Source organism: Rhipicephalus microplus, chromosome 3, assembly GCF_043290135.1.
Source record: "Rhipicephalus microplus isolate Deutch F79 chromosome 3, USDA_Rmic, whole genome shotgun sequence".
Taxonomy (NCBI): Eukaryota; Metazoa; Arthropoda; class Arachnida; order Ixodida; family Ixodidae; genus Rhipicephalus; species Rhipicephalus microplus.
In genome coordinates, this window is record NC_134702.1 from 192599539 (window position 1) to 192612870 (window position 13332).

Below are 13332 nucleotides of genomic sequence, written 5' to 3' on the forward strand. Positions count from 1 at the left end.
ACCTGCACAAAACGAGAGCTAGAGCTGCCAAACCATTGGTTGCACGACACTGCCTACGCCTGTCCCGCTCGTGCTCCCCGTGTTCGGGAGAAACCGCTTTCAGCCACCTGTTTTCAATATACAATTCAGAGAATATCCATGAATGAATGATGATGAGTGGGGCAAATTGTCCATCAATCCGTCTGTGCGTCCATCCATCCTTACTTGCGCCCGTTCGTACGTCAGTCCATCCATACGTGCGGACCTTCAGGCATTCATTCGTGAATTCTTCCGTGCGTCCGTTCGTTCGTCCGTTGATGCGTCCATCCGTCCATTTAGTCAACACTTCAAGCACCGCCATCTCGCTTTTTTATCATATATTCACCATATATATGTACCACCATCCAGCGGACAATGCAACGACTTAACGCGAGAAAACACCACATTTCTGTTGTCAGCGCTTTTTTAGCACCGTGAGCATGACCCAAGACAACGTGCTTCGTTTTTTGTAACATGCGGATATGCATATATATATGTGCCCGAGGGCGGGTATGTGCCACTGGTATGTAAGTATGTGACACAGGTTACGCATTACGACAACGGGGGACGCACGAGCCACGCCTAAAGAGCTTCCCCCCTAAAAATGGCGCAAATGAATTTTGCCTGTTTCACAACAGTTTTATTATTTAATAAATTGAATTAGTGATCGAAACAATGCGTGGCCTAAAAATCCGCATTCCTCTCTCTGCCCTTTGTGGACCTGCTAGGCCTGTAATAACACTATTGTGCTGCTCTGTACTGCTCTGCGCATTATGAAAGTTGCTAAATACTGAATCAGAAGAAACGTCTCTTAGTTTTAAGAACCTACAGGCAATTTCGGAAGCTCGTTAGCTCAATCCAAACAAGATGGCACCATCACAACGTTGGCGTCCCCGGACGGTGGCCTGTGTAGTGCTGCTCAGTATGTCTTCATCAGCATCGTGTCGTCTCCTCGGCGTCCCCATAACGTGTGCATGGGCACGAATAAAAGCGGGCAAATAGCAGCGCTGCAAACGTCAGCTTGGTGGAACTTTTAAATTCAATATTCTTCTACCTCGAACATATCACATTCTCGTCATGAAACGTGAGTTTGTGCACTATGCATTTGTTTGCTTTATATTTACTTCTCGAACTTCTCGAAGTGCACGAAGTTGGCTGGCGCCACTCGCTGGGGAGAGACCAGTTCCAATCAGGCGATCAATTAATAAGGGAGCACCCATGCTCTGTTGCGAAAAATTGTCTATAGCTGTCTCTTGTGCTCAATTTGGAAGCGAAAGCAAAATTGTCGCAACTTTTGTGTATTTAAATGATGCAAGACGTCAAAATTCCGTCACTAGGTGTGAAATATCAGCTAAGGTTGTGTGATCACGGTATCATCATCGCGTCTCTATGAAATCACACGATGCGTCTTCAAACGGCATCACCGCTTGCTATACAGTCTCTTACGCTTCACGTAAAACTCAGCCAGCTCCGCCTGGCAGGTATTGACGAGACAGCGAAGCTGGTGGTGTGTAATGGGGTTTGATGAAGCGTGTAAACCAAATGAAATATTCGGGTCTTACTTAATAGGCTGTAGGGATGAGTTGTGCGACTAATGAGAAGTGGGTGTGGAGGGAGGAGTGGAACATATACTTTGTAGAATTTACTCACTGTCTGTGGGTAAAACCCACTACGTTTTACGACGTGCGATGGCCCCCGGATTTAGAAGCCTTAACGGCTTCTAAAAAGAAATGCAGCTACTTAGAATGCCTCAAGTTGAAGAGGTACTGCAAAAATACGTTAGGAGGGGAAAACAGGCGGCGCTTTGTTCCTTGCAACAAATGAGAGGAAGCAGCGTGAAAAAGAAACAGTGACGGGAAGGAGCACACAAGCACACACTAGAGGGCTATAGGCCATGCCCTCACTACGTTTCTTGGAAAGCGTAAACATCTAATGTCTTGTAGGCTTCGTGAAAAGCTATCTGAGACAACAGCTTCGAGCGCCTTTAGTCGAATGAATAGATTGGCTGCAATACGTACCTATTGAATCCGGGATGCAATCTGCCATTTAACAAATAAATTATCTTTACTGTCCCAATAAACTTGGCTCAGTTCATGCGTAGCTATCCGCTACAGTGCCCTAATTCTTTTTATGTTTTACTGATGATGCGGAGGTTGCAGGATCGAATGTTGGCTATAGCGAGCACATTTGACGAAAAGCAGAGCCCACCTCCGAATAAAAGCAGACCCCACATCCTGTATAACTTTAGTTTTACGTTAAAAACACCAGACCATTCAAACTTTTTTAGCCCTCCACTTAATATTGTTGTGAGCACTTAACACTCAAACGTTTATTACTATATATGCCTAGCATTCGCAGAGTCTTATTGCACAGAGGAAAACGAAGAGGAGGTCACACCACCATATTTTAGTTATTAAAAGATTCCGGCCTTTTTATCTGGGAATTTATTTATTTCTGTTATTTTTCATTTTAAAAACTACCTATAGTATACCCGCGATCAATACATATAATAGCCGCAAGTTGCCGATAAACGCAAAACGTATCATCATCATCAATTTGATTTCTTTGCGTGGTGCCACATCGAACGCCGACAGGTCGACTTGCTGTGCACTTCTTCAGGTAAGGCCGCTTTTAAAAATAACTAATATTGCCTAACGTTCACTGCCTGCATGAGATTTATAACTGCTTTATAGAATTTATGACCCCTTGAGCAGGCTTTATTACTTTGTTATTTTCGCAAAGACCAGGAAACCAAGTTAAAAGGCTCGAACGTTACAAACTGAACTTCCTGAAGTAGTTTTTGCTAATCACCTAATGTTTTTGTTGGGCCAGGAGGTATCACCAAATAACTAGCGTAGCGTTTAATAGCCTACGAATGCCAAGATAAACCGATTTCACTCGTTTTCTGCCCTTCCTGATTTATGTGTTGCTAGTGTTAGCTGTTTGACCCTATATCAAACCAAGTTATTACGCTCCAGATCGTAGTCGCTCCAGAGACGTCTTCCGGAGCAGTCTTTGGTGGATTTCTTATTATTCCCATGAAGAGCTCCTTTTCAATACTCGCACGAGGAAAAGAACTTTCATTTTTTCAAACATGTCCAGGTCAGGGTGGTGGAACAGACGGGTAATTTTTGTACGAATATTGTGACGTTCTTATTTGGTGGATATACTCTGTCTTCAGCAAAGACGCGATCCTTTCTTTGTTGGTGATGCCTCTGAACTTGTCCACAAAAACGCCACAGTAGAGATCCAGGTTTGAAGAGCCGACTTTCAACGATCCAACCAGGTCCTTTCATCTTTCAGGTAGAAGTTGACGCGACACTTCTTTATTTACGTGTCCCAGTGGTTGTGGGAAGCCACTCGGTCGTATGTTTTCAGCCAGGTCTCCAGGTATTCAAACGATCATGCATGGAAAGTCCGTTGCTCTCTTGGCTGCTGTATCGCAATCTCGGGCTGTGAGACAGCGACTTTCATTGTTACTGCAGTCGAAGCCTTGGTTTTTTGCGTACGGGTAGATGTGGCAAACCTTGTTGCCTGTGGCTTGTTTTCTGTTCGGGGTGGTCGTCTCTGCGTTTTTCACGACTTACACTGGGTTCACAACTTGACGGGAATGCCTGGTACTTGAAAGGAGGAGAACCTCTACCAGGTGTCGGGTAGCCGTAATATTGACAAATGCTGTGGTCGGTATGTTATAGATGAAGCTTTATTTGGCTGAATTTGTGACCGGTGCACGGAAATTGAGATTACAGCAATACACACTTGCACTGATAGCAGTGAATTGAGTGTCAAACGTTGATCAACTGGCAAGCGCTGAAGCGCGTCCGCGTTGATACATGTGCTGTAGAATATTCAAGCGTTATCAGTGACGGCCACGTAAGTTATAGAGGAAACTATATTGTTCGCGTTTTGCGCGTAATTGAATCAAATGGCTCTAAGATTATCTATGTGGTTCTTCGTCTTTCGGCGCAATTTGTGGAACGCGGCACCTAGTGTAAGCGGGTGATAGAATTATAGAGGATTAAATTCTGTAGACAATTCAGAAGAACGCCCCATAATAAATGAAAAAAAATTGGGGGACCTTTGTCTTCGATTTCAGAGGTAGATCGCGATATCGTAATAGGGGTTCGTGTTTGCGCATCACCTTGTGAACTGCTAGACTTCTTCAGCTCTCGGTGCGTGCACCAACCGTATTAAAAAAATTGGCAGCATATCCACGGAGTGAATAATGGAGATTGGGGCGAAGCATTCGTCCGTCCATTCGTTCTTGCTTCCGTTCGTCCATGCGTCCGTATGTGTGACCATCCATGCGTTCATCCGCCTGTCCGTGAATGCGTCTGTTCGTGCGTCCGTACCTGCGTTCGTCCATGCATCCGCCCCTGCGTTCGTTCATGCGTCCATCCTTGCATTTGTCTGTGTGTCCCTGCGTCCATCTATTCAACACTTCAAGTACCACCATCTCGCATCTTTTCATCATATATTCCCCATATAGAAGCACCGCCAACCAGCGGACATTCCAAGGACTAAACGAGAGATGGCACACGCACACTTTCTTACGACTTGCGCTTCGGGTCTACTTCCCACCTTTAACCACCTCGAGTTCATGGTATATACTAGTTCACTATATTCATGGCACTGCGGCCCAACGCTCGCTACACCTTTCTAAAACTAAGGAGGCTACACCCAGCGAGTATAACGTAGCAACCCTTTCTTGTCAGATAGTGCTCAATGTACATGCCAATGGCTGCTAATGGGGACCGCAGCGTGCGCGTTAACTAAAAGCTGAATGCTCCTGTCTCAAATTTCCTATTAGCAGCCATTGGAATGTACATTGAGCACTATATTTATTGTTCAACAACGAACCGAAGAAATTTCTTACCGTCACCACCTTGGAGGTAAAAATGTTATACTTGTCACATACTACAACGGCTAGGAGGGACGAATGGGTGCCGCTATAAGAAGCTTCGCCCCCCCCCAAAAAATAATGACTGTACGCGTACAATGGCCGTTTCAATGTATCAATGAAAACACTGTCGAAATTCGGGCTAGTTGACGCGTAGCTATGACTGAAAACAGTGCTAAGAAACGAGGGCACAAGAAGAGGACACACGACACACAAGGAGAGGACACATGACACTTTGTCGTTTGTCTTTTTCTTCATGTGACCCCGTTTCTTAGCGCCATTTTGAATCGCCGTCATTGAAAGCTTATTGCAAGCACATCTGTCAAATGCTTACCACTACGGCATAATTATTTCTTTGTGAATCGGTGGAGGGCCCACCGCGCATCTACGTACAACACGTGAACATACGCGCCTCTACCCATTGTTGATTGTTCTGCTATGGATGGTGATTAAGTATGTCTGAGCACTTTGTGTATGACGGGCCTCTGAAATACTCCCTCTTTGCTTAATTGATATTTTTTTACGCCTGACGCGTAAATAAAATCCTGGTTCTATATACCTTTTTATAGAAGGCTCCCTGGGTGCTACCATAGTCCTCTTTGGGCGGTTGTTAGTGCGCGTGACTCCGCAAAAATGTACTGCCGAAGCTGTGACGTTGGCTTTGGTACTCTCGGGCAACAGGCGAAAAAGAAGGAAATCCTCCTCTCTGTTAAAAAAGCGGATAGTAGAACGCTTGCCCACCGCGAAAACGGCCTGTGTTTGATCTTCCCTGGGACCTGGAAATGTTTATCATTATTTTATTCGTATCTTTCCTAATGCTTTGGTTACAGGCAACAAGAGAATTTCTCCCCAACTAATGACGCCCACGCCTATACCGCCACTGACGTTGGAATTTCAGCGACATGAGCTCTTTAACGCTCTCGCGTTCAAATGTAGGCTACATCATCGAGATTACTGTTACCATATGTTTCTACACAAATTGGAGTTATTGCACGTACGACTCCACAGACAAACATTAATATCAACAGAAAAGGTAACCTTACTACCCTGTTATGTCGCCAATGAGTATTCATGAGCTGCATGTAGCTTCTCTTAACACTCAACCTATGTGCAATCGAAAGAGGACCACACGCACAACTATGTAATATTTGGATTACCACGGGAACACGTCTGTAAAGCAGTTCGCCTCAACAGCACTTTCAAATTGCAAAAAAAGTTGCAGTCTCTATTTTGAAAGATGATGATTATCACATAGGTTTCAAGAGATCATTTTTTCACCTGCGGGTATGACAGCGGCTGCTTTGTTTTCACACCCGGGAATGTGCGCAGAACATCAAAAGGTCCTCATGGATGAAGCGAGTAGCAGCAGCAGCAGTAGTGAAGATTCAGAAACGAGTCGTGCTGGAACTTCGAAAGACGCGGCGCCATCCCGTGGTGGTAAAAGGTGGGTCTTTCTGATTGACAAGGCTTCCGTGAAAGCATGGCAAAATGAGTTTTTTTTTGGGGGGGGGGGATAGCGGTGATATGTTTATGCTATTGCTAACGTAGCCCAGACCGGGATTGATTTACTTCAGATTTTAGGAGCGAAGCTCTGCAGGACCTTGCCTAAGCTTTCCGTTGTGATCGCGATATTGAACCGCTGCTATAGGTGAAACATATGTGAGGCACAAAAACAAGTATTTATGATATCCTCCATCGTAAACATTTGTTCTTCAGAAGTTAGGATATGGCTGTTACAGGCGAAAATAAGCTATCGAGAAGAGTGTTCATGAGTTATTTTTGCTCTATTCTGATTACACGCTGAAACTTATCAATCAAACCGTTAAGCAAAGCCAGACTTAGACCCTAGGTGTCCCAAACACTGCTCATAATAAAAAGGTATCTCGCCCCCGGTAAAATGACGGGTTCTCGGATTCACTTTCGAAGCATATTCTTCACAGCAGGAATTTTCTAAATACTCCTTAAATAGCCTCTGAAGACGGGAGGGCGAAACCAGTTTACATTTCCATAAATACACTCCATGTCACTAAGTATACATAACATGCGACAACGCTCCGGTAACTTACGGGTACTTACCGATACCATACCCAAAATTTCACCTAATCGTCTTGACATACTTTGTAGATGTGAGAAAAATTTATATTTCTGTTGACTGTCACACTAAAGTCGTATTTGCTCACCCACTCCACGTCGAAACGGGAATGAATTACGACAGCTAAAGTGATAGTGAAGTGAGTAATAAAAAGTTCGTGTCGATTGATTGTTGTTACTCACATGAGGGAGTTTTCTGTATAAAGACCGAAATTGGGCGTCACATTTTGTGACATGCCTGTTACTTTTAATGCGCATTGTTTCTTGTAATAAGGAATATTCTAAAGCAAATTTTGATGGTGATGTCGAGTCTGACCACTCAACACGCATGAAATGCTACCGCTCCTTTACGTCTGTACAGAACCACCAATTTGAAGGAAGTGACGTAACTTGAGTGAAGGCTCGTCAGAGCCCCAGCAGGCAATGGGAATTGTCACGCTGTCGTACCGCGCACATGTGCAGTGCATCACTTCATAATTATTATTCCGTGGACGTAATGTGTGGTACGTATGTGTGTCTGTCATGGTCTTTAAAGAGCAGTGTTAGGCAGTAACGAGTTACTTGTAACGCGTTACCACTAACTAGTTACTGTTTTCGGTAATTTGTATCTGTAACGCTGTTACTCTTCCACACAGTACATAAAACAAAGAATCTCGTTAGAGTTTAACGGAAAAGGCCGTTACAGTTACTTTTCTTTTTATTAAACAGACATCCAACAGCAGTCACTAAAGGCCTATATTAAACGCTTTTCTCTGATTCAAATATGTTATTCACCTTACGTTCTCCAATTTTAGGGTACCCCAATACAGCTTTTCTCGCAGTTAAGAAGATGTGGCTATTTGGAATATCTTCAGTGCAGAATACCATATCTGTGGTTCTCCTCCTATATCCATGCCCCATATATATATATATATATATATATATATATATATATATATATATATATATATATATATATATTTATAGGCAGGCATGGTAGTTGAGTGGCCGTAGCGTTGCATATAGTCCAGTAGATCCTGCTTGAGCGGTCACAACGTGGTTGAAGGATGAAGGCCAGACTCTAGGCCGAAACGTCGAAATAAACCACATTGTGACCGCTCACGGAGGATCTACTGGACTATATATATATATATATATATATATATATATATATATATATATATATATATATATATGTGTGTATATAGATTAACTTTGTACTGGCGGTGCTTTCCTCTGTTAGACACTCCTAGCTAATGAGGTTCAACAGATGGCTGGTGGGAAGCAGCAACGCAAAACGACTGAAACCAAAAAAAGCTATGAACTGGCAAAACAATTTTTAAACCTGTGCATCACTGATTCCTATAATTCTACTTCAACTTTGACACGTTTATTTACAAAATAAACGTTTCACGTCCTATGCTCGTGGAATATTCACAGCACAGTGGCCACAAATACAGGAAAAATTGAGTATAGGTCGATCAGTCTAGCAGTCGCAGCTGACGTTGCTATCGTTTTCAGAAGTCTTTCCCCTCCACTGTGGCTTCCTTTCATGAGACAGCGTCGTCACACTGTTGAGGTGAAAGCTATGCCCTCACCTGCAGTGTTCAACATGCTCCCTCTTACATGGGCGTAAACAAGTAAGAGGTGATAGAGACTCTCCCCAAATACGTTCAATTGGGTTTTGATATATATAAACGCACACGTACAAACGCGCGCATGAACATACATAAAGGATCTTGAAAGCCCCCCCCCCCCCTCGCGAAAAAGTCTGGCCATGCGCCTGCCGTCTTACTTTCCTGAACCTTTGCTGCCTGTTTCGCAGACGTAATTAGGTCTTTTCGCAATCCCTGCATCGTACTTGGAGAAGATCATACTCTGACCGTGCACTCGGGAGGACCTTGAATTTCAAGAGCACGTTTTTTTACGGTTTCTATGCTTATCGGATGCAAAACTGTTCGAACTGGTCTGGTACACACTGAAGAACATAAGTAATGAACGACAATGGTCAACGTACTTCGCATTGACTCGTTACACACGTTTTATACCTCTTCAAACACTTTCATAAAAATTCAGTAATTGGGCAAATAATCCATGCCTCACATTGTATGGCAACAAGAACGGAACAGCGAATTTTCACTGGCAACACGCCATGACTGTTAAAGAGGCACATTAAGTGTTTTACCTAACTAAAAAAAAGATGCACCACAGCCAACGTGCAAATAAGATCATTGGCCATTTTTAAAGAAAGATACTGGGTCATTTGAATAGGGGGTCGCAAAAAACTGAGACTTCAAAGAATATTGCGTTGGCTGGGTTCTATTTAGACAGAACGTATGACTTTTCAAATAGAGTATGACGCTTTCTCTTTTGGTCTAGCACAAGTGGTGCGAAAGTGGCCAGAAGGATAATCTGCCTGGCATTTCAGTACACGTGTTCATTAATACTTTTATTGGGAAGTGCATTGGTGATAATTTGCTGGGAATTGTCATCGGCTCGGTGGGTCTACATTTCTTACCGTCATCAGTCAAGACAATGCAACTTCTAGCTGGCCAAGCTTGCGACCTATCAAATTGACAAGGTATTTTTCTGTGAAAATCTATGCTACAGCAATTGTTTGCTCCGTGTTTGTGATGCAAGCAATGAATAGGCGTTTTGTATTCATATCGCGCTAAGCGAAAGTAGGGTAAGCTTAGTGTTCGTAGTTGCTTAAATTGATGCACCCAGGTTTGTTTGAAGCAAAGCTTTTGAGACAGACTTTCGGGCATCTATGGTGTCCCAGAACCTGTGAAAAATAGCGTGCCCAAACGAAATCTAAACGCTGTTCACGTTTCCCACACTACTTTCTTAGAACCACGAAGTGTTTTGAGCTTCTATTTTAAAAATTCCCACTGCAGCAACGCGCCTTCATTCAAAACTTGTCACTTTATTGTCACGAATAGTTCTGGTATGGTGTAACAGAGTGGCAGCGTTTCGTACGCGCAAGTCACAGTCAGTTTCCGATACCATTCTTGAAGTCCGGTAATGAAAATCAACATATACGTGCAACTTTTCAAGTTTTATGTTCGAATTCGTGTGACATTTTCTGTGATGCCTTATTATACTTTCTCAAAAATATATTTGCTGGAAACCATATTTTATAAAAAGTCAGGTCTGCAGCACTGTCACAGCGAAAGCTAGAAGCGCGGCCTCACAGAGCCTTCTCTGAATACACTTTGGGTAATTGCTACGAGCACACCTGCTCGTTACCCACTACGCCATAAAAAAACAATATTTTTGTGTAGCAGGCTGTCATTTACTGTACGATCCTTCATCATTCTTCAGAGAAGCATGGTATTTACTACATACTTGCTAAGAATACTATGCAATAGTTTATGCAGTAGCTGACGACGATGATGATATATGCCTGACGTGGGCATCCGCCACAGTTAATAGTGAACAAGAACGACCATTTTTACTAGGATGGATCATTGGACAACCCAATCCTTACGCAGTTCGCATAGTGTGACACCTGGTTGTTCTTTTGATGTTCCAAAACGCCTTAATACTCATTTTAGCGCCATTCTATTCTCGACATCAAATCTGCCTAAGGCAAGTTTTGGGATGAGTTTCGAATGCCGGCGTAGCTCAGTGGTAGAACACTTGGCTGGCACGCAATAGGCATATAGGTTAGAATGCCCCTGTGTCAATGCGGTTTTTTTATTTACTAAGTTTTTCTATTATTTTTTGCGATATTGGTTTTGAACACCGGCGACGGTCGGAGCGGGCAAGTACGGCACCGCTCGTGACCTGTTTTTTGATCTTATAACTTCTATCGCTGTAAAAGTTCATTAACGACTTTTAGTACTCAGTCACTTCAGTATCAGTTTATCGGCAAAAACAATTTCCACCAATGCATTGAAGAACATAGGTTCTTCAATGCATTGAACATAGGTTCTTCAATGCATTCTTGGTGGACAAGAACAACCTCCTTGTCCACCAAGGTGACGAAAAGTGCACTGTCAGACTATTTTATAGAGACTTTGTATTGGTTTAGATAAAACTTTTTTTTGTTGTAGGGAGCACTTGAAATGCATAAATAGGTTCTCTCCGTATCAGGGATTGCGATTTACTATCTTTAATATCAGGTGAGTGACGACCTGCAGCCATGTAACATGCCATTTGTAAATGTAATGTAAATGATTATATCGACTATCTTGATCTTTCGTCCCGTTTTGATGGTCATTTTCTGAAAAGGCGCTGGTATTAAAAGAATTCTTGCGCTGAAACACCAAGTTTATGATGGTCCCACTATTCCGGTACCAATGTCAACGCCTTTCGTAACTGGTGTTGTCATAAAAATCCCAACATATCCACGGAGTAGACGAGGATCAGTGGGGCGAAGCGTCTGTACATCCGTCTGTCCATGTGTTCCTTCGTCCGTGTGTCCGTTCGTCTCTGCGCCTGGACAAATGGGCGGACAGAGACGAATAAACACGGATGGATGTAAAGACAGATAGAAGTACGGACGGACGGAACGATGGAAGGGCGCATGGGCGGACTTACGGGTGGGCGTACGAGAGCACGGAAGGAAGGACGCACAAATGTAAGGGCACACGAATGGATGGCGCATGGATGGACCGATAGACGCACGGACGGATGAATGGGCAGACGGAGGGAAGCATGGATGGACAGACAGACTGACGTGTACTTCAGCCTACTCGTCATCATTCACTCTGTGATAATACTGTAAAAACCACTATCGCCACCTAAGTATATCATTCCCAAAAACATATGCACACAACGTCATCGATTGTGGAAATAATAAACTAGAAGCGGCTACATACAACAACAACAACTACTACTACTACTACTACTACTACTACTACTATTACTACTGCTGCTGCTGCTGCCGCTGCCGCTGCCGCCGCCGCCGCCGCCCCTAAAACGATGGCCTAATTGAATAAAGCAGTTCCTCTGGGTTGTCGAGCTGATATCAAATGGCGTTTGTATATTAATGCCAGTGGTGCAGCCACATATGCTCATGCCAGTTGGGCCCCTGAATAGATTAGCGTACTGCCATCTTAGTAGGTCCAGGCTAGGCAGTTGAGGGTAGCGTGTTCTTTATGGGCTCAATCGCAATGAACGCCGCCATGCTATTCGCTATTCCCTGCCTCAACATCACCTGATGATTACCTTTGGTGTGAGCCAGTTCAAGCTGTTCAGCATTATCGCACACTGCCCAGTTTTCTCAGATGAGACTGCTATAACACGTTTTTTTACGCATTGGCACGGTTGTATTGAAAGAATGCGACTCCTAATTGTAACCAACCTAGATAGCACTAGCTACGCTCCGTATCACTCTTACGGACTGATTTAATGGACACCGTAAACGGCGCTTTGTCATTAAAAGTAGGACACAATAATTACGTTGTAAGATGTCCATCGAACACTTGCGACGTACTATACGTTAACCATGTTCGCTTCTAGTTTACCCAAGGAGGTGCTCTGAGTTCGACATTCAGATGGCAATTCAAGGTGTCACTGCAATATGTCCAAATTATCAGTGGTGGAACGTGAAGATGCGGCGATAAATAACCCTACCAAAGCTCTCACGGAAACCTTTGTGAGGAAGGTACACACATGCAGATCGCGACTGGAAAGTACCTCGTGAGAAGTGCTGACGGAAGTGTGGGCGAAATAGATGCGTTCAATATGAAGACAATTGAAGTGTGGCCTTCTCTTGCAATTTTTCTTAGTGATTCTTCCTGTTTACTAGAAGAATACGTATATCTTTCACAATAACTATAATATTCTGAACAAATATACCTCACGTCTTTGACTACAGTCGCGTATCTGCACTTCTGATAAAGCCGTAAAAAGTAAAATTCTTGCAATTGCTGTAACTGCAGGTCACACAAACAAACGAAAGCTACCCGAGTGGAGTTGAAAGAGAATTCCAAGGCCACTGGTCACCAGTGCGAAGTCTGCGAAAAGGTTCTAGGCAGCAAGAGGTCCATGCTGAGGCACCTTCGCACGCACAGCGATCAAAAACGGTACTCGTGCGCTGTGTGCAGCAACAAGTTTCATCGGAGGGAAAATTTGGAGCGCCACGAGCGCATGCACACGGGAGAGAAGCCCTTTACGTGCGACGTATGCGGCAGGAGTTTCACTCGCAACAACCTCCTCATAAACCACATGCGGCGACACACGGGCGAGAGGCCATACACTTGCAGCTTGTGCCCAGCAGCGTACGTCAGCAAGTACGGACTGACGGTGCACACGGCCAGTCACAAGCGCCAGGTGCCGTTCGAGTGCCTCCTGTGCGGCATGAAATTCGCCGCCAAAGGGAAGTTTCGGGGACA